General features: G+C 45.5%; 1 long non-coding RNA gene across 1 annotated transcript; it reads right to left on the bottom strand.

The window, feature by feature from the left end:
- Positions 1-5,596: 5,596 nt before the first annotated feature.
- On the bottom strand, positions 5,597-27,675 carry LOC144277335 (uncharacterized). Its single transcript, XR_013348435.1, has 3 exons — positions 26,367-27,675; positions 23,613-23,692; positions 5,597-6,259 (listed from the first exon to the last, which is right to left on the bottom strand). It is a non-coding gene; the product is annotated as an uncharacterized LOC144277335 (long non-coding RNA).
- Between the last annotated feature and the right edge of the window lie 252 nt (positions 27,676-27,927).

Here is a 27,927-nt window from a genome sequence, read left to right as displayed (position 1 = left end):
TTTAAAATGTGTTCGCTGAGCTGTAGCCCCAGGAATACCTGATTCAGCCCTGTCACTCCACAGAAGAGATAGGGACACCATTTCCCCAACTGCCTCCCACTGTTTCCCCTGAAGTTTCAGGGGCAGCTCTGGTGTGAGCCAAGTGCATTCTCAGCAGCTGCTCCTCCTTCCCTGCTGCAGCTGGCTTCTGGCTGCATGGCAGGGGGGAGAGAACAGTTCGGGCAGCTCTATTGCCTGCTTTTCCACCAAGGTGTGGGAGCCCCAGAGAGAGCAGAAAAGGAATTCAACAGGCTCTGCCTGTGGAGGATAATCCAGGAGCAGGAAAAAGAAGAAGCTGAGATCCAGCTCCTTCATTTTGTGCTCCAGCCCAGCCTGGGCACTGATCTAGAGTTGCTAGTTGGCAACAGTCCCCGGTGGTCCATGCACCAGCAGGAGAATAGCCAGAGCCCTGTGTACTCCAGCCACACCTCCTCCATGCACTAACCACCCACCCCAGGTTGGGACGTGTAGCTGGCTCCCCCAAGATCATTCCCAAGAAGGGACTTGTGGATGGTTTCCCCTCCTTTTCTTGCAGCCTGAAAGCTGCAAAGGGAATGAAACAGCAGAAAGTGCCCTAATGTAGCAATTGTGGCCCATTGGCCTTTTTTTGTCTGCCCCTTCAGCTGAAAAAGTTGGACACCTTTGCTTGATGATTTGGGAACATCAGAAAAGGCAACAAAACACAACACAAACCTGATGTGACATATTTAGTTCTCCATTTTATACAACAATAACACCAGAGAAGTTGAAAAGTTCTTCTTTTTTTAAATTAGGTTAAATTAAGATATGCTGCTTTGTGTTTTTGTTTTTCCAGACAGAGCACTGCCTTCAAGGTGTTTAATTACATTTCTAAAACAATTTAGCACATGTACGAACGCAGAGAACCCAGCCTCTGTACAGAGCCATAATTCAATCAAGGCATAGTCAGCCTAAACTTGAGAAATTGGCATTGAAGGAGTTATAAGGCAGAAAATTATTGTAAAGATGGGGTCCAGCTAGATTATAATTTTTATTTTTATCAGGACTGGAAGTAATAATTTAAAGAAAATGACTCTTTTATGGCCATAAGAAAAATAGAATTTAATATCTACAGTTATAGAAGGAAAACTAGAATGCGATGGATAGTACTCACAGCAAAACAGTTTGGCACGATAATTAAGTTTATTTGTACAGCCTCCAGCCTATCTTTTAAAGAAGACTGAATTTTTCTCTCACTCTAGAAAGCACTTCCCTCTTAGCTGCAGGAGCAGTTAGGATACATTTCTTGTGCTGGACTATCATTCCGGTTTGCAGACAATAAGTCCTCTCTCTGTTTTAGAACTCCTAAAAACCTATGATTTCTAGACACAACAGCAAGAAGAGGCTATAGAAGGCAGATGGAATAAAGGAGTTGTAATGCTGTCAGACAATTTTAGTTGTATTGTTGTTGGTATTGTCAAAACAATCCTGTTTCAATTGGAAGGAGGGGATACTAGATTTAAGCATATACTTAAAACTCTCTGTAAACCAGACACCTAGTGTGCAGATATTAATTGCAATGTAGAGGTAACGACAACAAAGAACAGGCAGAAATGCCACTTTAAAAGAAATCCTTTGCCTCCAAAAGGACAGTCCATGGCTGACAGAAAGAGGTGCCATTTTTCAGTGCAGTGTTAAAAGATTTCTGTCTCTTTATGTTGGCGTTTAGCCTACTTCATTGTGGTTCAGCTTTTGGGGCCTGATCTTCTGAGATGCTGAGTGCCTGCTGGGAATTATGGGCTCATACTGTTCTCCAGCTTCTATGCTCTTCCCAGTTCATGTTCCCTTTCCCCTGTAGCCCAGCCACTGCAGAGGGGGCCATACCCATTTACCTGTCTTCTCCTTCATGAAGCTCCAATGTGTCTTTTTCTTCCCACACAATGTAGAAAGGCTATATTTGTGTAGAGGCCTAGATGAGGCATATAGACCTTCCAGGCCAGCCCACAGACACCTCAGACAGAGTCCATAATTTGATCTGGTTGAGAATTGGATAAAGAAATCAACACATTTAGACAGACTGGTGTATATGCAAACCATAGCCAAAGCTTTCCATAATACTGAGATCCAGACACCCTGGGAAGGAGGAAGATCACTCTGTTTCACTAGAAAGACAAGCCCTGAAAGCTTATAGTCACTAAGAGAGTAGAAGGCACCTGGATGGATATTTGATGCATTGACTTTGGCAACGGGGGATACATAGTCATGCCAACAAAGTTATTGAAATACAGTTGGCATTTAGAGCCCTGAGGCAGCTTCCCAACCAAAGAACTGGCCCTTACAACAAATATACTGGACATTCCTTTGGTTCGCATGTAGTTATATAACTGTTATAACTTGGTATTGTCTCTATGGCTCTTTACATTCCTACGGCATTTTGCCAGTCATGAGGAGCCATGAGGTAGTATTTTATTAAAGAATATTACAGAGTGAGTCACTGTGTTCGCTCTCCTCCCATAGGTACCTTATATTCATTGTTTCTTTGTGCTTATTCTTAACCTGAAATACAAGCCCTGTAGACTAGGAAATACATGTTTTGCTGTATGTGCAGAGAGGGGAAAACCAATGGGCTAGATCCTCAGTTGATGTAAATCAGTGCATCTTCATTGCTGAGGATCTTGCCCAGTGGGTCTAAAAGCTTGACAACTCACAGAACAGAAAGCAGCATATCTGAGACCAGAACCTGTGAATTAAGGAGTATCTGTGACCCTAAGAGTCCCTTAATGCCCACTGCAGAGGACGCCCTGTACTGTAACTCATATTAGGACTGACACACTCACTAATCCCAAGGTTCTATTATCATAATATGTATCCAAAAGGTATCGTGTGCGGTATATATAAACTGGTAGCACACTGGTCAGGAATATCATTGTGTGATGGATATATGGATTGTGTATAAAGAATTATATATATGTGCTGGGAATATGTTCTTAAAATGTGTTTTGGAGGCAGTGAAAAATTCAAGTCTGCCCTAGAAAAGGATTGTGGCTTTACCTGGATAACTGACTTGAATACAGGTGGAAGGCAATGAAAGTACATTTACATATAAGGTAAATAAAGCAGTCATGTTAACAACTGAGCACACTGGGGGACAGAATCCACACCCACAGGAATTCTTCCTGACTCCTGAGGCAAAGACAATGGACTTTGAGGAAATGTAAGGGGAGCAAAAAGACATTCTAGTTATCCATCACCTATGGAACAAAGGGTTTGGCACCTTCTGATTCTGTGAACATTGGACCCTTTAACCTGGAGGGCTAGAGATGCTGAGAACCTGATGTAAGTGAGAAAACTGCTTAGGCAAAGTTCGTAACTTGCTAAAATTACTTTTTAGTCACTAGAAAGCATAGAAAGTTCATGACTTGCTAAAACAAAGTTTTAGTCACTAGAAAGCACCTTGTTTTGTTTGTAACAAGGCCTGTTTCATTTTCTCGTGCTTAGTATCACTTACATCTCTGTTCTTTATTAATAAATGTATTCTTAGTTTTACTATAAACCACCTTAATGCTCTTATATTGAAGTATAGAGTGAGTCCCCAAATAACCTGACACACTGGTGTACATGCTGTCTCTTTGGAGGCAGCTAATTTAATAATTTCTGTGAGTGTCACAGTGAGAGGGACTGGACACTACAGAGAGACATCTCTGGAGAACTTGTGAACTGGGGTTCACTGATTGTTACCTGCAAGGCAAGGTTTAGACTGGCAAAGTCTCAAGGAGTTTGCTGGTAAAGTGGACAGATGAGTGTGGCAGGGAGCTCAATCTTGCTAAGGCAGAGAGGTAACAATGGCTTAAGTTTCTGGGCTGCCCTGAGGAGAGCGTCACAGCACCATCATGAGCTAACATGTCTGCACTCTACCTCTAGTACACAGAAGAGATCCATAGTCTGAATTTAGACTCAAGTCCAGGGATATGCAGTACAAGCCTCACTAAAAATTTAAATTGCCATTTTCTGCTAGCAGAACAGATAGACATTTTCATGATATAAAAGGAAACAAAAAACAAAACAACCCCTCCCCCCTGTCTCTCTCAAGTGGGCTCATAGGTGCTGGAACTAGGGGTGCTGTCGTACCCCCTGGTTTGAAGTGGTTTCCATCATATACAGGGTTTACAGTTTGGTTCAATGGCTCTCAGCACCCCCACTATACAAATTGTTCCAGCATCCCTGAGTTGGCTTATCAATTTCACAAGCAAAAGGAAAAAAAGTCATTCAACAGCTGAGATAAAAATCTGTTCCTCTTCTACAAAATTCTGGTTTTGGAGAAATCAGATAAAGAGCTTTCGTAACAAGAGGAGCCTTGCTTCAATATGATGAAAGACTGTGTCTCAGCAGCTCCAAATTGTCCCTTGCCAGAGGAAATATAAAACAACAATGCAGAAGTTGTGCAAAACCTGGAACATAGCAGGGGAAATTGCATGGAGGAAATAACTGAAATGGCATTACTTCTTTCTCTCCAAGAAATACAGTAGACTGCAAGATTCTTCATCACTAAGGCCAACGTTTTTAGAAGCGACTGGTGAATTTGGATGCTGCACTTTTGGGGCGGTCCCATTTCATACACCCTGCATTTGATTTTTTGGAAGTGCTGAGCACCCACGATTCCAGCTGAAATCAGAGGAAGTGGCAGGTCTCTGTATGGACATGAAAGAGTTTGAGAGGTCTATAAATTCTTGAATGGTACAGAGAAAGTAGGTGTTATTTACCCCTTTACATAACATAACACAAGAAGCAAGGGTCACCCAGTGAAATTAACAGGCAGCAGAATTAAAACATAAGGAAGTACTTTTTCACACAACACACAGTCAACCTGAGGACTTGTTGCCAGGGGATGTTGTGAAGGCCAAAAGTCTAACTGAGTTCAAAAAAGAATTTGTTCATGGAGGATAGGTCTATCAATATCTATTAGCCAAGGTAGTCAGGCACGGAACTCCATGCTCTGGGTGACCCTAAACCGCTGACTGCTAGAAGCTGGGACTGAACACTGGGATGGATCATTCCATAATTGCTATGTTCTGTTCATTCCCTCTGAAGCATCTGGCACCAGCCACTGCCAGAAGACAGGATACTGGGCGAGATGGACCATTGGTCTCACCCAGTGTGCCCATTCTTATGTTTCTACATACTTTTCAGCACAGCCAGTCTTGGTTTTTCAGCATGACACGGTAAAATCTGAAAACCTTGGGTCAAATCTGTGTCTTCCTAGTGTTAATGTTAAAATGCCATTTAGGGGGACCGGGATTAGTCTCCCTCTCCTAGGGTGACTAGGCATCCCAATATTATCCAGACCATCCCACTATTAGGGGCTTTGTCCTATATAGGCAACTATCCCCCCCCCAAAAAAAAGTCCCGATTTTTCATACTTGCTATCTGGTCACCTTCCCTTGTCCCTAAGAAGTTGGTGTTACTAGCTATGTACCTGATTTTAATCTCACAGTGCCATAACTCAGGAGCAAGTCCAATGAAGCCAACTTCAACCCCTTCTAAGATCCCTTTGTGCCACCTGAGTGGAGTAAAGGAACATTGAACCAGCTCCAAAGGGGGTGTTGAGGGTTGCACTAACCTGGGATGAAAAGCGCTACACACTGTAAATGAGAGATCGTCCTCACTGAACTCTCCCCTTTGCAATGCAAAGGGATCCATCTTTCAGAGAAAAAGATGTTTTTTCCCCTTCAATTGCAAAGCTCATTTCCCTTAAATCTTAATGGCTTTGAACTCGACTGCTATGATATATGCCAAAAGAAATCAAGGTACCTTGGGGCAATCAAAAGGGATGACTTAATATTTCCATTCCAGAGTACGTCTTAGGGAAAAAGCAGCACTTCCAAAAAGAGTTAAGTCATTTAAACCCTACATTGCAGTTAAAATAGCAGGGTAGAGTGCTATACACTGACTGTCCTCAGGTGACCACTAAAGCTCTGTTAAAATCATTTGTCAACTTTACCGTAACTTCTGCTGCAGGGCAATGCAGGTCAGCCGGTGCCCTTTGGGCAATTATATTAAGATTAATATACAGTTCCAGAGTATTTCACAGCTCAGCTGATCGCAGCCTCTTTCTTTTAGTGATCTCAAACTGCCAGAGTATCGATTAGAGTAAATGCTTCAGATGTTTTGCATGGATGTTGTAGAGTGAAGTAGGACAAGCACTTGAACCAGAGATTTCCAGGGTAAGCAGAATTCAAAGTTGTTTCAGTGAGGCCAGAAAAGCCTGAGGGGGAAAAAACAGATAAGGGGAGTAGGGCAGATGTTTCGCCAGCTAAATATATTTCTTTTCCCTACAGAGGAGGGTAAAAGTTGTCAAAGCTCTTTGCTATGTGTTGCTTTGCCAATTGAGGGAATTACTCTTTCCCCTGTACAGACATTAACCAATACAGTAAAACAGATACATTGTGGAACTCACATTTCCAGAGTGTGAGTTCCTGTATCAGATCATTAGCATCAAGAAGAGACATTACTTAAGATTTAAAATGATCAGGGTGAAGCATAAGCCAAAGCAATACAAGAAAAATAATATCTTTATTTCCATATCTCCACAGGCTGATATGAAAATCCTCTTTTTTTCTAGTAATAAATAAATAAATACATACATACATCTGCATATTCAAAATACAGGGGATGTTTTTATTTTGTAGTCAACTCTTTTTAGTCTTTGTAGAGGTGTCAGTCCCAATGTGCTGGCCAAATTCCAACTCAGCTATTTATAGTCTGCCAACTGTACTCAAGTCCTTCTATTGTTTCAGGTGGGTATGGGATTTTTCGCTTCCTGTCATGAATAGCGGCAGCATTGCTGCATACTGGTGAACAGCGGCCATGTTTCACCCCAGAGGTGGCTGCACTCCAATGGTGGGCAAAGTAATTCTTCGGATTATTATATCTAGGGACAAATGCAGACTGGAGTGAGTGGGTGCAAACACTCAGGGATGTCTCTGGGCCACATTCAGTGGCAACACAAATATGTACACGCATTTAAATAGGTTTAAGTGGGTGAGTTGCACATGCTGCACTGATCTGGCATTCAGTGGCCGGGTAAATAAGTGTACTTTGCTCACCAAGGCAACGTAAGGGAAAAGGGATATAGCAGAAAAAGCAACAGAAAGATGTATAAGAAACGACTACCACACACACTTAACTTATACCCCCACAATCTCCAAACTCAACCTTGTTCTAAATCCATTAACCACAAGAAAACAAAGGCCAAAAGCTGCTCTCAGTTACACGGGTGCAAATCTGGAGTAACTGAAAACACAATGTGCCGCGGGAGCCTATTCATAAGGTACTCGTAGGCAGAAGCTCAAGCAGTCCAGTGAGGAAGGAGGAAGAACCCTTGGCAGGGCTGGCTGAGGAGGAGTACTGGGCTGGAGGAAGACTGTATTGGAGTTGGGGCTGGGCAAAGCGTTGATGGATCACTCCAGGCTCCAGTTACTCTTACTCCACTGTTGTTACACATCCCTATGCACTGTTGTGTCGTTTGCTCTTTACACTGCAGGGTTAAATAACTGTGCTTAGTAACTAGACATAATACACAGAGTCTAGCTACTTACACACACTCCTGCTCTGAAAAAGTTCTCAACAAAGACAGAGTGACACCAAAGGGCTTACATGCTGTTTTTAATGGGATACTCCCCAATTCCTATACATGGTGTGTACGAACGGTCAGAGTTGGCGACTGGAGTCAGGCGTTTAGGGTTCTAGCTCCCGGGGCTGCCACTGACTCGATACATGACCTTGAGTCCATCATTTGGGGATTGGTCCTGCTTTGAGCAGGGGGTTGGATAGATGATCTCCTGAGGTCCCTTCCAACGCTGATATTCTATGATTCTATGATTCAACTGCTCTGTGCCTCTGGGAAATGGGGCTAATATGTAGATCTTCAAAAGCAAGGTGCTATAAAACAGTAAAACCCTTTTCCCTCGCAGGAATCTCCAGCTGCAACATCACACCCAGTACATAAAAAGTCCCATGGAATGCGTAAAGCTTGCATAGCTTGACAGATGTAACCAATTAAACTTCATAGGACATTTCCCTTTCTCATCCCCACCCAAAATTTATAAACAGAATGATGCAGGGGGAAAAAAAACTTCCAAAGATCCCTGCTTAGTCCAAATAATTCCCTTGTTAGAACCCGAATAAAACTGTATAAGGCTGGGGATTTTATATTATATATATATATTACAGCCAGAACTAGTGGCCAGGCAATTGAGAAGACACACTTAATAGGTCTATGCTTAAAACTGATGGGTGATGGAACATATTTTTAAAACCAGTCATCTACTGGGCTGCATCATTCATGCATGCTGCACACTGATTAAAGAGGGGTGGAGGCTTTATAACAGAGGCTCAGGCTAGATTGCCAGGCTGTAAAACAGAAAACCTGAACTGAAGCAGATTACAAACATAGAATTATAATCAAAACTGACTAGGCCCCATACACAATGAGAGTTCCATTCAGTCTAGCTAAGAAAAAGAAAAGAGAAAAAGCTGCAACGTATTATCCTCCCTGGCTTTCTTTAAAAATCAATGGAGTTCTAGCCAGGACACAAAACACATTGTACATACCTGGCTGCACAGGCTGCTTGAGGCTCTTCACAGGGGCTAGTTAGCACTGAAAGCAGGGTGTCGTTGATCATTTTACTGCCTGTTAGTAGAGGAAAAGCAACCTCACCTACTTCGATCTTTTTTTTTTTTTTTCCAGAGCATGTCCACTCAACAGCCTTTAATCTCAACTCACGTTTCTCCCCACTCCCACCACTTTAACTCTGAAGTCTTCTGTCTTCAGCTTGGACTGCAGAGAGGCTACTTCATTGGTCAGGGCCTTATGCTCGGTCTCCAAGGTCTTCTTGCCACTGTTTAGAGTGGAGATGTCCCGTGACTGCTTGTACTTACTCACCACTTCATCAAAGTGGCGATACAGGCCCAGTCTCTTGTTCACCAAGGTGAGAACTTGTTATGCAGGCCACCTTCATCCTAGCTTCAGCAGCTGGATCCTCGGTGATGGAAAAGTTGAGCCTCACATAGAAGATCACTGTGAAGAACAAGACGTAAAAGGCTCCAACCACCAACAGAAGCTCCTGCAGCATCAGGATCTTGGAAGGTTGCTGCTTTGTGTCTGCGTCAATTTGCCAAATGTTTTTCCAGCTATCACTTTGACGTGAGCTCCAGCATCCAAGATAATCCTCAAGGGTTGTGGGACACAGTGACTGAGTGGAGGTAGGCTGCACACCATCGATATTCAACACACGTGGTAAAGGACCTCACAGTTTAGCTGTCCACTGCTGCCCTTTCAACAACCTACACCAGTGGTAAGTAGCATCTGCACCTGCAGACTCTAAGGCCTAGTCTACACTAAAAATGTAGGTCGACATAAGCCACGTTAAGTCGACCTAATAATGTTTGTTTCTACACTACTGAGTCCCTTCCACCGACTTAAATGGCCTGTAAAGTCGACGTCAGTACTCTACCTCTGTGAGAGGCGTAGCGCTTGATTCGACATCCACGGGTCAACGTGGGGATAGTGTAGACACTGTGTTGTGTAATTCAACTGAATTGGCCTCCAGGAGGTGCCCCACAGTGCTCCACTGTGACCGCTCTAGAGAGCGCTTTCAATTCCACAGCACGTCAGCCAGGTACACAGGAAACAGCCACTCCCCTGTTAAAGCCCCAGGAACTTTTGAATGTTAATTTCCTGTTTGATCAGCTTGGAGTACTGGCCAGTACAGCTGATCACGGAGACTCAAGGCCACAAATGTGCTCCAGCATGAAGTACACAGGAGGTGGTGGAAGTTACTGCAGTGCGGAGAGAGAAGTCTGTCCAGGCAGAGCGCCGATCCAGCAGGAGAAACGCTGACATCTATCCCAGGATGGCGCGGAGCATGGGGGGGAAGGGCTACAGCAGGGACACGCAGCAGTGCCGTATGAAAATAAAGGAGCTTCGGCAAGCGTACCAGAAGACAAAGGAGCTGAACGGTCTGCCCCGGAGACATGCCGCTTTTATGAGGCGCTGCAGGCGATCCCACCACTACCCCAAAACGCTCCTTGGATACCTCCCCGGAGCCCCGGGCGACCTGGAGCAACAGTGAGGAGGACATTGTTGATGATGAGGAGGAGGAGAATGTGAGGCAGGCAAGTGGAGGATCCGTTCTCCCCGACAGCCAAGAACGGTTTCCAAGCCTGGAGCCCAGCCCTTCACAGGGCTAGCTGGCGGCGGAGGGTGATGCCAGGGAAAGCACCTCTGTTGAGTACACCTTTCCAATCAAACCTGAGGGCATGGGCGGCGAGTATCGTAGGCAGGGGGAGGCTGTGCCTCCCCAAACACCCTAGCGGGGCCCCGCCTATGCTCTGCCCCCAGGCCAGGCCTCCTCCTCCTGCAGTTTCCTGCCAGTGCTCTGCCCTGGCTTAGGCCGGCCACGCTGGTGCTGCGTTGCCCGCCTGGCGCTCGGACTGCGCCACCGGGAGCACCGGAGCAGGGGGCTCTGCAGCCACACCACCCGGTGCTCTAGGGCTGGCCGCCCGGCCCATAAATTGCTGGGAGCACTGCAGCCACGCTGCTCCGCTGCCTGGGGGCTGGGGGTGCTGCTGAGACCTTGCCCCCCCCCCGGCATGGGGGTCCATGGTGGGGGTGCTGGGCTCCTGCAGGGGAGGGGAGCAGATGGGAAGGGGCGGGGCCTCAGGCAGAAGGGGAGGGGCCAGGGGCTAGCCTCCCCCAATGGCTGGGTCACCGGCTGCCCGTGTCTTAGGGGTTACATGCTATTATTTTTTTATGTTTAATCTGAACAAAGAAGTGGGTGCAGTGGGTATCGGTGGCCACTCCGGCTACGCAGAGGGTGCTCGCCGAAAAAGACTGTTTATGTGCACGGGGATGGCCCAGGAATCCTCCATGGAGATCTCTAGGACATCTCTTTCATGGATGTACTCTGCAATCCTTTGCACAAGGTTTCTGGGAAGGGCTGCCTTATTTTGTCCAGCACTTAAGACGCTTTCCCATGCCACTCCAGTATTAACACAGCTGGTATCATGGTAGCACACAGCACTGCAGCAGAAGGACCAGGTGTGTACGCAAATGCTTGCAGCATCTGCTCTCTTGCTGCCTCTGTTACCCTTGGGAGAGTGATATTGCATGTGGTCACCTCGGGGAAACGGGGGGATTTTCAATGCTAGCCCTTAAACCTCAAAACAATTCAACAAGTAATCCGCCCCCTGTTTGGTGAACTCTGGGTCACACAACCACGCTGTGATGGGGTGAACCCCCCTGCTGGGGTTCCACCTGATGTGCTGGGTCCCACTGAGCCCGCCCTTTCCACCAGCCTGGGTTTCCTCACCCTGTTCTTGCTGTGCTAGGCTCTCAAGCCTTCTCTAGCATGCACACAGGTAAGGCCACACCCAGCTGTAGACACAGACTGAACTCAGCTTTGTGTGGGAGGACTTAGCTAGGGGAATAGCCAGCACTCACATGCACACCTCCTTTGGGGTACAAACCCCAAATAATATGGTCTTGCACTGTATAGAAAGATCTGTACAGGGCAAGCTCATAAAAATTTTCCCCCTCCCTCAGTGTGGAGGGAGATATGCACAGCTTCCCCCCCGCCCCCGGATATGAATTGCACAAACCAATGTTTTAGTCCCACAGGGCATTGCAAGCCCAATCCAAAATCCTACTTGGCTACATTCACTGTGTGATAGCTGTGTTGCAGTGCTCCGTGTGTCGATACGAGCCCTGCTAGCGAGGATGCACTCTGCTGCCACAATGAGCGTAGTGTAGACATGCAAGATCGACTTGCTTAAAAATTGGTGGCTCGATGTCAACTTACATGAAGTCAACTTAACTTTGTAGTGTAGACATGGCCAAAGTAGCAGCATCCAGTAGCCTCTCAAAACATAGATTGGAAGAGCCCTTTAGAAAGCTGCAAGTCCCAGCAAGTACTTGCCAAAGGCAACTTCTGGTGGCCTTGAATGCCCCGTAAAGGTAGGTAAGGAAGGCCAACCATGCGCTTTATAAATCTCCCCCAACCTGAGGCTTCTACCTTTTTAGCCCATAAAGTGACTCCAGTTCTGGAATCAGAAGTTTTGAGAGACCAAAGAAGAACTCCTGTGCTCAGACAGGCATTGCTGGGAGTAGGGACAGCAGTAGAAGAAAGCACACTGGTGCAAATGGCTGGTTGCATGCCGAATGTAGACTTATGGGTAAAATAATTCTAGTGTGTGGAGAATCCATCCTAGTGCCTGCTCACTGAGCTGGACCTGTGCCCAGCTTTGAACCTCAAACCTTGTGAGACAAGGCGCATTTTGCCACAGGCACAGAGCATTTGGCTCCAGGATGTGGTGGATTTGCCTTCAATAGAAGATTTCTGTAGCTCAATCAGAAGCTATGGGTTTGATGCACAAATTGCTGGGGAGGCTCTCTGTGCTACGCACTTAGGTTCCCATCTGGCCTTAAAATCTATTCTCATTACACAGCCACAAACTACCCTTACAGTTGCATTAATTATTATTATTATTATTAACAACTGCCAAGAGCGTTCTAGAAATGCAGGTAAAGCATAAGCCCCGTGGCATAATACTAGTTCAATATTCAGATTCCAATTGTAAAGTAGCTTTTATTAGAAACCACAGGGAATTTGTGACTTTGTTCACATTGCTTGAAGTTAAGATGCTCCCAGGACTCTCATCAGCTCCCAAAAGGCCATGATGCAATACGGTGCTTGGAATAAGAGTCTGAAAGTGAGTTCATTAAAAAAAAAAAAAAATCACTTGTAAGAGATTGACTGAACTGCACTTAATTAAAACTGCAGGAGCAAGCGGTAGAAGGAAAAGTTTTTGTGGAACCAGAGGTCCAGGACTCCACCCCGCCCACTCTAAGGAGAGTAACAAATTACAATGATTACATAGTCACAGCAAATCCTTGTTGCCAATCACAGCTGTTTGTGGAGGCAGAGGATTATACAGATTAACCCTTTCCCAGATGTCTCATACATCTGTGCCGCACTGACGGCAAAACACAGACAGAGGTATGATTTAGGCAATTTTATGATGCTCTGGGTCTGCATTAAGGAAGCTCACGTGACGGCTGCAGTCACCAGCATCATGCAATAGGCATCTAGAGTTTCCGCAGGCTGTTGGCTAGCCAGATGGAAAACATATGTTTCTTACGCTGGCTTTTGCTGTGAATAAGCAATACTCCTAACTTGTTTACAGCTGCCTCAATCATCTGCTGTTTCCGGGTCAGGTACAGGATTAAAACCACCTGATTTTGAGCCCAGCAACATTGCACTTCCTTGTACAAGATGTACAAAGAGAATTGGAAACACGTGTAACTGGGTCAACTTCTTTGAGCCCACAGTGGTTCCTTTCTATCTCACGATCTCAACCAGATTACTCTAGCTTCCCTTAGAATAATCATATCATCAACTTGCATGGCATTATTCAGCCAAGGCACTTGAAAACTTGAAGGAGTAGTTTGTACAGGTGATCCTGTGCAAGCGAAGCTACAGAAACCGAGGTCAATCTTTAGATGGGAGACCTTGAAGCAGCAAGTGATTCAACACACGTCATTCTTCCCCAGAGTTAGTACCGAGCTGCTGGCTCACTACATTGGTAGAGGACACTGCACCATCGAAGCTGCCTCTTAACTCAGATGCAAAACCTATTCAAGATTGCATGGAATTTCCCAGCTCTGTCCCAATAGTAATAATGCTGGTATTCATTATTAATGAATGCCTTGCTCTTATTGATATTTAAAAACACTTTACAAAGGATGTCAGTCTCATCCCTATTTTACAAATGGAGGCACAGAGCAGGGAAGTGTCTTGTCCAACATGGCACGGTGAGCAAGTGGCAAAGCCAGAATTAGAACCCAGACCTCCTAGGTCCCAGTCCTGTGCTCTGTTCACTCGACCACACTGCCTTTCAATAGAAGGCTTACCCTTACCCCTAGTCAAATGCAGATAATCATATTCTGCTTATTTACACTGCCTTTGTCCTTCACTTCTTGGCTTAAATGGTAGAGCGGTGCTGCTGTGTGTTACAAGCGTCACGCTCATGGCATGTTCCTATAACCTACTCATTCAATAAACAAACTGCATTTTTAATAAATTAAATCACACACTCTTAAAGAAGCCCGTCACAGGTACAGAAGCTCTCTCGTATGCAGACAGCGGAGCTTGATATCCAAGCTCCATAACCAGAGGATGCCCTCTGCATTAAGGGAGGCTAGGGTTGCCGTCAGCCCTCCAGCTGTCAGGATGGGCACCCGTCTACCATGAGTTACGATCTGCGATGATGCTCAGAGGCACAGGTCGAAGAAGCAGCCAGGCCAAGCCCGTGCAGGACTGCAGCAAACCTGGATGCACCCGAGTAGCCCGTTAAGCCTCGTCCAGGATCTATGCTCAAGCGGACAAGGAAGCAGGTGCAGGAATGGATGCCTGACTTCACCGAGTGCGTTAGATTCTCTTTCCCACCCAGGATTCCATTCTGTAATGACATTTTCCGCTGTGTGGCAACACGGATTGCCCATGTACGGTAAAGGGCAAGTAGCACTCTTGTCTGAGAACGCGTGAGCTGCTGTAGCAAAGGAGGGGGGATAGAACAGTTGTGGTCTTGCACCCCAGCCCACAGGAGTGGGGTTTCCGCCCCCAACCATGAGCAGAGCTTTGAGGCGGTGCAACAAGGCACCAAAGGAAAGATCTAAGGACATTCAGCTTAAGTGACAGAGTAACTACCACCTGTAGAGATAGCAATGTATCTTATTTATTAATTATCTGAGTGGCTGGATCTCATAGGAAGGTGTGGCTCTTAGTCAAAAGAGGAACACCTTAACAAAAATGCGTAATATACTCTACTTTTAACACTGATCATTAGAGGGAGGCTAACGCCTACTTGCATACCATTTCTTGTATCATTTCATGATCTGCTCCCAGTGTTTATTATTCTGTGTGCTTACTTTTGAAAGCTATTTTATATGCAATACGAGCCTGTAGAGTTAATAAAACCAAGAGAGAATGAGCTGGATTATTTTCTGGCTCATGCATCTTCAACAAAATTACAAGTCCCCATTTTAGAATCTTTATTAAAAGGTGATGCTAGGTGAGCCATAAAGGAAACAGAGGGACTTCCAGCTCCCAGCCTGATCTGCAGGTCTGGCAGGGTTGTGTCATTCATACCCTTCTTCCTTGTCAATCACCCTCCCACATGACTTTGCTTCCTTTCAGTTGCAAACTGAACACGCTTGATCAGAAAAATCACTGACAGAATACACATTGTTCCCATAACAGCATGCGTACAGACATCAGTAACTATGACCACACTAAAACTGAAAGCTTCATCCATGAAAACGGCACCCTTGAAACCTTAGGTGCCCTGGCCCCACTTTTCTATTGGTGCAATAAATTACTCAAACCTTTACAAAAAGAGCCCGCTTCCCTTGCACTTTGAAGATCATGTTTCGCGTTGACCTTGCTGAACGACAGTCACTTCTCCCTGAACGAGATTTTGTTCTGCAAGACTTGAGCCATAAGTAATATTTATAAAGCACCGCTCATTCCCCAGCAATTTGCAAATAGTCAGTACAAACATCACCTCTGAAATGCAGCCATCATGGGGTAGAAGTCGACAATTAGTAGACAATGCAGTAGACAATTAGTGTAATGCACGCTTCACAACACTGGGGAAGATACAGGAACCCCAGGGGGACAAGCAGAAACCTCTGGTATTAAATATGCTATAGGTTTGGTTAAGGTCTCCTTACTATGTGCAAGTAGATTTATTAAACCTGCTTTCTTAACCTAAACTATCTAACAGTGCCTATAAATCCTTTATTACTGTCATTTCAGTTACAATACAGGAACTGAATGTGGTTCAAAGGGACTCTCAACTATTTTTGAAAAATCATCCCTTTGCGTCTGAACATTTCCAACCTACTAGTAATACAGGGAGCACTTATGAGTCCTTACAAGCGAAAGAGATAAGAGGAAAACGTCTCCCTTTTCCCTCCAGGGTCTTTATGTCATACATTTGACAGCACTTTGGTTTTTGTACGTTTTTTTTTTTTTTTTTTTTTTTTTTTTTACAGTAAGGAGGAGAGAGGTTTTTTTTTTTTTTTTTTTTAAGAGAATATGAAACTGATTGTAACAGTACAAAAATTGGCAGGGAGACTTTGAGACAGACTTTTTTTTTTTTTTAAACTGATTGGATTTCAAAATGACAGCCATCCATTGAAGCTGGTTTCTGAGGAGGATGTCTTAAAAGAACTTTTTAAAAAAGAAACAGAAAAAGATTGCTTCTTAGAGTGCCCCTAAAGGTAAGATCAGACAATACGCATTAGAAGTTTCGCCACCAAAAAAAAAAAAAATTAAAAAAAAGATTCAGGGCTCCAAAGCCATTTGTGAATTGGGGTCAAATTCAACTCTTAGTTTCAGCCAACATTTAAAAAAAAAAAAAAAAACACACACACACACAAAAAAACCCCACAGAATGTTTTATTTTGACCTTTTGTTTCAAAGCCACGTTTTGTTTTCAAATTTGGCAAAGTAGGGAAAAGGCACCTGAAAATAGCTGAATGAAAATTTTAAAAAAATATCCATCGACTTTGAGGGTTTTTTTTAAATTTGATACTTTTTTGAATTGGTTTCAATTTGCCTTAAATCTGCATCTCTCATTCCCATTTGGGGGCCCCCAAAATTGGAAAAAAAAATTACTCAGCTCTGTTTCAGAGTAGCAGCCATGTTAGTCTGTACCCACAAAAAGAAAAGGAGTCCTTGTGGCACCTTAGAAACTAACCAATTTATTTGAGCATAAGCTTTCGTGAGCTACAGCTCACTTCATCGGATGTACAAGCTAGGTATCCTTACTCCTGTGTAGTAATCCAAGTGGAGACAGGAAGCCAGACTCTAATCTCCGTTACATCAGTGCAAATTCACTGTCTTCAAGGGAGTTATTCCAGCTTTACACTAGGGTAACCTATAGGGGTTTACTTGCACAAGTAAGGGTTGCAATCTTCAATGGTGAAGTGTAAGATCATGCCTGAAAAATCACTCTGGCTAACAAAGATGGTGGCAGTTATTAAGTGTAGGTTTTTCTAAAGGCAGCATGCTGCTGGAGAAAAACTCTGTATACACAGTTTTGCAAAAAAAGGGGAAAAAAACCTATTAAAAACCCACACCTGTAGGACTGTTTCTGAAAAGCATGTGATGCCACTCTTGTAGGGAAGTGATCAGCCTGTAATAATGTAGATGTTCTTGTTGCTATGGGTACATTTTTTAGAAAAGTGACACATTCCATTATAATTTAAATTTCCAGTAACAAAAAAGCCAGCACAATAATAAAAAAAGCCAGAGACATAACTGCTTTATTTGTTACTGTCAGGGATAAAATTGCCCGGGCTGAAGAGATTTAATACTTTCACACATTTTATTACATTAATTAGACCTAAAGCTCATACAAATGGGCATGTAATCAGGCGGCCAAAGACTTAACTCTCAGGACGTCAAATTAAAATTCATGCCACTAAAAGGGGCAAAGGGGGGGGGTGTATTTAAACCAAGGCCCCAGTGGGCAGCAAGTGTGGGGCTGTCATTGCAGGATTCAGATGGGGACAGGGAGGTACAAAAGTGTAGCTGGAATTACTTTTTGGAAAGCAGCATAATCATTAGTGGGAAGTGAGGATCGTTGCTGGAAGTGGATTTACCATGAATGTGACCATGGCAAGCCAAGTCAGAAACTCCATCTGCAGCTAGCATTGTAAAACCAGTTGGCACTGAGTTGCAGTGTTATCTCTTTAGGAAAGCCCATCACTTCCTAAAGAGGATTAGGGGCAAAGGCCAAACTGGGGAGGTGCGAACTAGCCTCTTAAGTCTCCTTCGGAGTCTCAACTTTCATCAGAAGCATGAGGCTCTAGCTGTTATCTTTGCAAAGAAAATCTTGTAAATGTGACCTGGGTGTACCCAATGCAGAGATAGCCGCCTGAACATGCAGAATGCCTGAAATAAATATCAGAGGTGTGAACTGATCCATCCATTTCCATTGTTGTGATCAGATGCCAACACTAACTTTAAACACTGAACACGATCACCCTACAGGACAGCCTGAAAGAAAGGAGAGGAAATATATTGTGAAAAGTTGTTCAGAGCAGACTGTAGAGTGGATCACAAATTAGGCCTTTACCACCACAGAGCAGGGGAGTCAGATGTCAAGAGTTTGGGGGGGGAAGGGGGGGGGAACACTGCCCTCTACATTCTAATTTGAAGGACACAAGACAATTTCTTGGCCAACACATGCCAGTTTCTCGGTCACTGTTTAAAAGAAACATTACTTTTTTTTTTTTTAAACCCTATAACATAGTAGCAACCTGGCTGAAATGGCCGGTCAGTCCTGTCACTAAGGCCAGATATGCGCAGCACTACACCTGCCTCTCAATTAACACATCTTACCAGGCGGTGAAGAGACATTTGCTGAAGAAACTCAGACTTGTCAAAGCAGCACTAGCTAACAGTAACTGTTTTGCCTTCCTTGATCTGGTCCCCCTGCGAGGAAAGAGGGATGGGGGTCAAAGCTGCAAATAGATGCTGCGTTGAGGCTTTTGAGTAGGTGCCTGGTTAGAAAAAGAGTTTGGCCAGGAAACCTGCTTCTGCACCTGAACGCAAGGTACCTGCCCAGCATAGCCAAGCTACAGCTGGTGATGCTCCTTACACCGGCTCTCCAGCTAGCTTGAGCCAAAGCCCACTGCAGTCAATAGGAGCCTTTCCAATGAGATTATTGAATTTGAATCACATCCTTCATCACCACTTTTCTTCCACCTTTCACAAGGAGTGGATAACGGCCAGATAAGTGATAAATTACAAGCGTTAGCAAGCATGTGTAACATCAGTACTTCCTCAGGTTAACGTTTCTGAGCCTGGATCTTTGCTGATCTCTTTCCTCCTTCTGTGGAGGAGGGAAACCACCCCAAAGATTCTGATGCAGTCACACAAAGTTAATTAGAATTAGCCTAAAATTACTATTACCAGGGGGGAAAGAGGGAAGGAACAAGTCTCTTCTTCCTGAGACTAGAGCAGTCGCCAATTTGACATGAAACATGCACATTGGGTCTTACAGACACTAGCTTATGTAACCACAGGAATCTCCAAGAGCTTTCCCAACAGGACTCAAATACCGTGGCAATGAGTAAGGCATAAGAACCTGAACGGAACACAAGGCTCTGCTTCCATCTTCCAGCCAAGGCTGTAAATGGTGCTTTGTTTAATACACCGCAGAAGAGCTCCATGTGCCCTTCCCCACCCCGTATCTGCAATTTTGGCTTCACTGCAGTTCTCAGTAAGCTGCGCCTTGCTGTCCTGCACGTGGACAGTAGCAGCTTGACCAGCTTATGATTCTTAGTGTGTGTAGAATGACTTTGGTCCAAACCTTAACAACAATCCCTAAAATCTGTGTGTGGTTGGCATGAGCGGCCGCGGGGGGGGGGGTGGGGGAAGAGGAGAAAGAAGAAAAAAAATGAAAGAGCAAGACAGCAAACGGGATTTTCAGAAGTACTCAGCCTAACTCTTCTCTCACTGAATGCAAGGGGAAGAGTTTAGGCTTTTTAAAAATCCCACCACAGCTACCAGTTTGTACAAGAGACTTCAAACATTCTACCTCGCTCCTGCTCCAGGGATGTTTCTTTTAAGTGACTAAGCTTTCCCTTAAAAGGCCGAAGGTTATAAAGGGCCAAAAAAGGTCAGGTTTTCAAACGTGGCCTCTAATCTTGGGTATCCAACTGGAGACACCTAGAGCTTGACTTTCAGGAATTCTGAGTGTTGGAGGCTCAGCACCCCGTGGGGGCACTACACAAATAGAAGTTTAAAAAAAACCCTAAACTACTCCTGCTGGAAGGTCGCAAGATGATAAGTTATTCTGAATTTTAGGAGATAAAGTGCTAGAACTTCAAAACAGGGAGAGGCAAAACAGGTTGCTCCCTAATGCACAACTCACCCCATCTTACTCTCTGCTGACTCTTCACAGACTGCTGCTAGGCCCAGATCATGCTTCCCTACATAGCCTGCAAGCTGGATCAATGGGGGAAAAAAAAACATCAAACAAACCCTGAAGTTCAAAGTGATTGCTTACAATTTTAAATACACCATACTGAGGACGGGGCAGAAATCAGGCATGAGGTCTGAAGTTGGGCTCCCCAAAAGTCAAACAGCTACTTCTGCAAGCGTTGCCCTGAGGGTGCAGTTGACCAGACACAGGGTAGATAAGAAATGGAATCCAGCTGGGTTCTTTCCTAAGCTTTCCCCTGCCCATCTCCTTGAAGCAAGCAGCTATTCTTGCCCAGAATGCTTCACCTGGTCACTTAGAAAAGTCCTTTTCCTAGGCTGTCATCCTAGCTCTCCTTCTGCTCAATGAAAGGAGCAAGTATATCTTGTTAGTCTCCTACAGATTCTTACTGGTGAACCTGCTATCATAATTACTTGCGCCATAAAGATTAGTAACCCTCTGGTCAACAAGTATTACCCAGAGCCAAGAACAGAGTGCTCCTTCCCACCAATTTTGGTATCTGACATCGAACTTGAATCTGAATTAGCAAAGAAGCCTCACTTCATAAAACCGGTTTCAAGCCTTCAAACTTTCAGGAGACTGGGGAAGGCAGGGCACATGCAGTGGGAAGAAGAGGAAAAAGAAAGTCAGCAGGACAAAGCCTGAGACCCTTGCTCTATTAAACAGACCTTGACTGCAGAGAGAATCTGTGCAAGAACAAAGGGCCCACTTCTCCACCCACACTAATGTAACACCCTTGTCTATGGAGCTGCTCTCAATGTATACCGGTGAGAGAGGAGAACTGGGGCCAGAGTACAAGCAAGAACTCCAGATTTAGCTCACTATTTCTCACCCCCCCCCAGATGCTGGTACTTTAACAGTCCCTTTTCTTTAGTAACACACAATGGTCTCCTAAAGAACAAGCAGAGTCCTGTGGAAAACGTTCTCCCAGGTGGGGGGAGGGGAGAATTCAATTAAGGCATCTCAGAGGTGCTGATTCTGGTCTACTTGTGCATGTGTTCCCTTAGGCATGCATGTCCATTCCCACTCTTGTTGCCAGGTACCTTCTAGCTCCCGCTGGGCTCCGTTCACAAAGTTGTCTCTCACAAGGCGTCCCTCTTTCTCCAGCTTTTAATAGTTGGATGGCGTCTCTTCCTTTTCCAAGCCTAATATGTCATCCTCACGCCAATTACCAGTGCCACTGATTTCCTTGTAGAATGGTGGGGGATGGGGGTATTTTGTAGGGGGTGTGGGGAAAAGGGAAGGTTTGTTGCAGTTCTCCATTACCCTTCCCCAGAACCTTAGAGGAGAGGTACTAAATAAAGTAATGCAATATTAAAGACAGACCCTCCTGTCATAAGTCGCATCTACTCACTTCTGATAAACGGGGAAGGGCCTCCAAACACCTGGCTGATTTGCGAGAGGAAGCAAGAGGCCAATTCTCATTTGCACCCGTGCAACTTCCTAGCCTTGACCCCTACCACCTCCATGTGATCCCCTATGTGTGGCATGTCCTCATGAAGCTCATTCCTACCTTCCACTTCAACCGCAAGGCACAATTCTACCTTCCTTCTAAAGACAGACATCAACCTCCCTTCAAATAAAATCATCCTATCCAAAAAAAGGCTAAACTTCCCATACAATTCTTCTGTGTCATCTCCTCTCCCCAGAACAAGCCACACAGGGCAGATGTTAGTCACGTTGCTTAATGACCACCGGGAAGGTGCTCAGACATTACAGCAATGAGGACGTGGCAAGAACCGCAAAACAGAATTCCCAAGGTTCCTACCGTGACGGCATTGAAGACCTTCTGTAACGGGGCGCACTCACCTCTCGTGAGTGCCCCCCTTGACCAAGTGCGAGTACCTGCACACTGTTTGTCCCTGCTCCCGGATAGAGCAGTGCCCTCAGGGCTCCTCCCTAGTGACAATGCGTTCGCCCTTTTGGGCTTTCTGGCTACAGTTCTCCAGCTGGGCCACTATAGTTCAGGTCCCTCTCTGGGGTGCCTCAATGTTCAGGCCACTTCCCCCCAGTGGCAAATGTCAGGGACCCGGGCCTGCCCCCTACTCCGGGTCCCAGCCCAGGGACCCTGTAGATATCAGCCATCTGCCACATCCCTTTAACTGCATCCCACAGCTTCTCTAATCCCCTGGGCCACTTCCCCTGTCTGAGGTTCTGCAGCTCCATCAGCCAACCACACACCATCCAGGCTCCTACATCTCCAGCAAGGAACTGAACTTCTGCCCTGCAGCTCTTCTTATACTAGGCTGCTGGGCTCTGATTGGAGGTGTCCCACACAGGCACTCCAGGCAGCTTGGAGGACTCTCTTCACTGCCCTTTTTTGGGGCAGTGTGTGGCAAGGGACACGAGGCCTCCAGCGGAGGCCTCAGTCTGATATACCCAGTCACACCTTCCTTCTGCCATGCGGTTTACAGTGAATCAGACTGATTTGTAGAGTTGGCTGTTCTCCTTCTGCTAACTGCCCTGTATCTGTTTATTCCCAGGCTGGCAGCTCTTTGGAGCAGGGACGCTTGAGTATTTGAAAGACATCTAGCACCTAGGAGATGCTACTCTGAATAGACAGTTTGATGGAAATGCAGCTCAGTTACACTGGCAAAAATGAAAGACGAACTGGAGCCAGAGAGAACAGAGGCAGGTGGAGGAGAGCCAATTTAAATTTTCCCCCTCAACAGAAAAACAGAAAGCCTCCACACGCAACCCCTTGGGAATTTCATCAGAAGTAAAGCTTTGGTTGTCAAAAGTACTCAAGGTTTTTTGTTTTGTTTTTTTTTAAGTTTTTGGCTGCTAAAAAAAAAAAAACAAAAAAACCCACGACATTCCCCCACACCCCAAATTTGGATGAACGAAAAAAAAATCTTATGGCAAAAAATTTTGTAGGGGAAAAAACCCCATCAGTAAATTCCCGATAATTTTTAAGATGGAGACACTCACAGGAAGATGGCTCAGTCGCTTTGAGTGGAGGGCATATACAGTTCTGTATGGACTTAACACACAGGGGATTTTTCCTCCTACAGCTGAAGCCAGGAGGGGAAGAAGCCTTTAACTATCTCTCTAGAACATGTGCAGTTTTACAGTCACCTGCCAAGAGAAGCTTTGGAAAAGCAGATTGCTAATGCTGTTTTTTTCCTAGGGTCTCTTCCTGCAATACCTTCTCACACGGTTAAGTGCTGGAGCTTGGATGGCATTCAAAAGACGACACACTCTTGGGAAAAAAAAGGTCACGTCAGCAGTTGCTTGCTGACCCATGGTTAGTTTCTCGTGGGACTCCCCCTTTCTCTGATCCAGGTAGGAATCTGTCAGCAAGCATAGCCTTTCGAAAGCATTTTTCCCAGTTCAGTTCCCACTGGCTCCAAGAAGCGAGGGCCTATCGGTGGCGTCTGGCAGCTTACTATGGTTGCAGACCTCAGGGCACGCAAAGCTGGAACGTAACAGCAGAATAGATCAGTACTCAACCCAAGTCCCCCACTGCCTACACTACCCCACACCCTGTCACAAAGCACACATATTGTGAAGCACGCGCAGGGAAGGAAATGACCTACCTCGTAAAGTAGAGCACACAACCGCTCCTCTCCGAAAAACACCTTGAAGGGCAGCTACGTTCCAGATACTCCAGGGCTAGCTATAAAGAAAATACACCTCTCAGGAGCTCAGATTAAATGTTGCTCTTTTCATTTGTAGTTTTTAAAAACATATGGCCTGGATCAGATCACCATAGCCTGCAGCTCTCACCTCACCTATAGTGTGAATTTACAAATTCACTCCAGCTTTTAGCACGCCAGGAAGGGGGGGTGTGGGGGATTAAAGCTTAAGACCGAGCAGCTGCAATGCTAAAAGCTCTGATCACGAACAAGACAACTTTACGCCCATCTGTGACACCTGCCATCAAAGGATCACAAAGCACTTGACTGACATCCATGAATTGTCTCTCACGGCTTTTCTGTGAGGTTGGTATTACTCCCATTATACAGATGGGGAAACTGAGGTTGTGGCAGATCTGGGAAGAGAACCCAGATGTCACGGTTCTGTGGCTGAGGCATTAGACCATGCTTCCTCCTAGACAGCAAGGTATAGCCCTACCCAGTGCTTAGTGATCTGAAAAAAGTGGGGTTTTGGGCGGGGGAGGGTGGTCCTATCATATTCTGGGAGCAGCAGCTTTGGCAAGACAGCACTTGAAGAGCATCTTGGGTTGCATAAAGTTGTTTTCGGGTCAGGTCTGTGACCCCTTTGGATACCCTCCCACCCACTTCAAGCACTAACATTATCCTCAGCTGTAGACAGAGTTACAGGCTGTTTGATGGCCCATAGTGATGGTAGTAAAGCTCCTTCCCAGTCTTCCACTCAGAGGCCTTCAACAGCATCTCCCCACCTCCTGTCGTCCATTGCTCTCCCTCCTCTCCAGCAGCCACCTCCCCCTCGCCTCCCAGGTCCCTGAGGACAGCCCACACTTTCCCTCCTCCCTTCCACCCACTCGCCTCCCAACCCTGGCTGCCAGGGACACACACCAAGCTCATGCTACAAGAGGCAACAATCCAGCAGCTGAGCAAATAGACTAAATTTGCTTGATGTTGTCACCTTCCAAACAGATTTTTAAAGAGACACGTTCTCACTGGCAAGCCAATTTGTAAGCCTCACACTCATCTACCCAGTGAGCAGAACACCATGTGGCCTGGGTGTCTAATCAAGACCAACTCAAAATATTGGATGAGCCACTCTGCAAACAACCCCTCCCCAACTTCCCAGCCAAGATGTCCAATAGGACCTCATATTCTACCCAATTTGTGATCCTTGAAAGGCCCCCCATTTTCAGAAAGGGGCAAGCAGCCCCCCTCTGAAGACGGCCCTGTCTTTCTTTGGACAATCCCCTGCACACTGTTGGCAATAAGGTGCCTCCTTCGGCTAAAGCTGCTCATATTCCTTTCCGGAGACACTCCCTTTGTGAGGAGCAGTCTCACGGGAGCGGTTTGGCAGCTACAGCCCAATGTGGGGGCGCTGCCCAGATTGGCAATTCCTACTAAAGAGCCACACCCCGATCATTTATAGGCAATACCACAGTATTCATGGTGTGCTGGGCTGTAAATGAGATGGGGTCCCCCCTTGTGTTAGGCACTGTATATGCGCCTGGGAAGAAGCCTTCTCCTCACAATCTAAACGTGACAAAGGATGGATCAGACCCATTTTATGGATGGGAAGTTGAGACAGCAGCTTTTGATACATTTGCTCAAAGATATCACAGTCTGTGGCAGAGCTGGGAGAGGACCCTGAATATTCCTGCTCCCCTGCCAGTTCCTCATCCAGTGCTTTAACTGGAAGACTATTGTGCACCCCCCCCCCCCAAAAAAAAGCTAAAACTTGTTTCATCAGCACCTCTCCATTCTGCCAGCCCAGAGGCCTTTTGGTAAGAGCCCATTTCTCAGAGGCAATGGCAATGAGTATTGCTGGCATTCATAGAGAAACTGGCATGTAGGCTCCTGCCATCTCCCCGCTCCTTTGGCTTGGGGACGAGGCGTTTAAGTCCGTAGCTGTTCCATACCCATGGGGATACAGATATAATTTTTTGCCCTTTTCTTTCAGAGTATTTTAAGTCAGCCAGTTTTTCCAGAGAGCTGGACTCAGTGTTGCAGACACACAAAAGGCTGGCCATTACTTATTTAACATTGTGGGGGGGCTGGACCTAGCGAAACACAATAGATTTAGACGATCGTAAGTACAGGGCACTTTGTCAGAGTCAGACAAGGTTATGCCAGCAGCTAAAGAAGTCGGCTACCTACAGTCCAGCTTGGGCTGTCTGCAGGTTTTGGTTTTTTTTTTTTACCTACACAGGAGCTCTGTGGCAAGAGATTGAAGATCCATGTATACTTAGCTTCCTTGTTCATACCTGCCAACATCTGCAGGATGCATCAAGTCATTAAGCCCTCTGTACCGTTAGCTCCAGCACACAGTGACAAAGCCAGCACTTCAGAAGCACAGCTGTCCCAGGCACTTAAAGCCGAACGATCACTTCAGCAGTAGCAGAAGGAGAAGGATGAGGAATGTCTCATCTTCACTACAGACAAGCTCCCTCATCTCTAAACACTTAGCAGACTGCACCAAGCATTAGACTGCATGGGGCTAGCTGGCTTATCACAGGATTCGCAGCAGCAGTTTAGGCTAGAGCATAGCAGTTTGGGTGTGAACCTGCTTGCAGGAGCTCACTGCATATCTGATCGAAGTTTGCTTTGTGCTGAAGATTCGCTGTCCAACATGCAAGCAAGCCCTAGACAGGATAAGACTGAGGCTGCGTCTATACTACAGACCTTACAGCGGCAGGTGTTGCATTGGGAAGAAGCTGCTGCCAAGTCCCTGACAGGCTCCTTTCACTCCTGAAAGGAAAATAAGGTGTCAAATCTTATCTGAGAGCAGCTGGAGCGGAGAAAAAACTAGGCTGGTCCCTGAGTTCTCCTCCCTTTGCTGTCAGGCTGGCACTGGCAAGCACCTGGCTCAACTCCTCTTCCTTCAGAGGAGCCTTCCTTCCCTCAGCCGGTTTGCTTCCCCTACTGGTTTAAATACCTGCCCTGCAGAGTCCAGGTGGAAACTCTTGCTCCCATCACCAAAGCCTCCTTGCAGGGAATTAACCCCTTCCTCTCCTACTCTGGTGTGGGGAGATGTACATGCCCCTCCCCACACCTATCACTCCAGCCTAGTCTGGAGACTTGGCTTTCCTCTGTGCTTCCACCTCTCAGAATGCATTAAAAAAGCTAGCACGAGTAAACTACCTGGAAGAGCAATGAAAGGGCCTTAAGAATGTTATTAGGGGCTAGTGAAAGAGGGGGTGGGGGGAGACCCATGCTCTAGGAAATGGAAAATCCCCAATTTAGAATCATTTGGAGGAGAGGAATTGTTCCAACAGGAGAGCCCACTAGTGTCTTAAAATTCAGTGGTTATAGTACAAGCCACCTAGCTTAGAGAGATGTTACATAAAATGTGCTCAGCCAGCCATTACAGAATAGCCACCAAACCAGCAGCTCAGACTGCCCACCTGGCAAGAACAGACTCACTCTCATATTAATAGCTTTTCATGAATGTATTGAACCACATCTGCAGTAGGACAACTAGTTAAAAGGTGCAAAACACTCACCTAGGGAGAGAGGGGGGAAAAAAGTACAACTGCTCCCCACAATGCATTTGGCTTCCTAAACGCTTCTAAAAAAGTGGGAGCAAAGGAGACCGTTTTACACAGCTGAAGGAAAAATGGATTCCGAAAATTTCCACACAGACACTCAAAAGGTCACATCAGAATTGAAAGATCCATTTGTTCCTTGGCACCTTTATCAGTTATGCATTGAAGACCAGACTGGATACTTAGTATTCATAATTTGAGACATATCCTTAGACTGGAATAGCCAATTTAAATAGTGGGGGGAGGGAGAGAGAGGGGAAGAACTTATGGAATTTTTGTTGGTTTGACACTGATGAAAGGAATCTTTGTAAACTCCGACCCACACAGCAGTCAATACCAGACGGGTTCGGTGTTACATTCTGAGAACATGCCATTGCTCATGGTACTTGTCAACATCCTAAAACGAATCTCTATATTTGCTCTTCAACAGGTGATTTTTAGCAACGTGATTAAATGTTAGCCCAGGAGACTGCCTCCCCCCCCCCCCAAAAAAAAATATGGAGTAGAATAAACAAGACTTCAGGGGTAAGAAAAGCATGTTTTTGATTCAGATTTACATTTAAAGAGGCAACAGTAAAAATTAGCCATCGCCTCTCATGGGAAGGGTGTAAGAAATCCTTGCAAATTAGACCATCCCCACATGTAAAATTTATTTTTAAAAATTGTATATTTAGTTGTACACAGACGTTTACTTTTAT

The sequence above is a fragment of the Eretmochelys imbricata genome, chromosome 19 (genome assembly GCF_965152235.1).
Source record: "Eretmochelys imbricata isolate rEreImb1 chromosome 19, rEreImb1.hap1, whole genome shotgun sequence".
In the NCBI taxonomy this organism is placed as follows: domain Eukaryota; kingdom Metazoa; phylum Chordata; order Testudines; family Cheloniidae; genus Eretmochelys; species Eretmochelys imbricata.
Note: the sequence above shows the minus strand (reverse complement) of the source record. Positions and strands in the feature narration are given on the sequence as shown.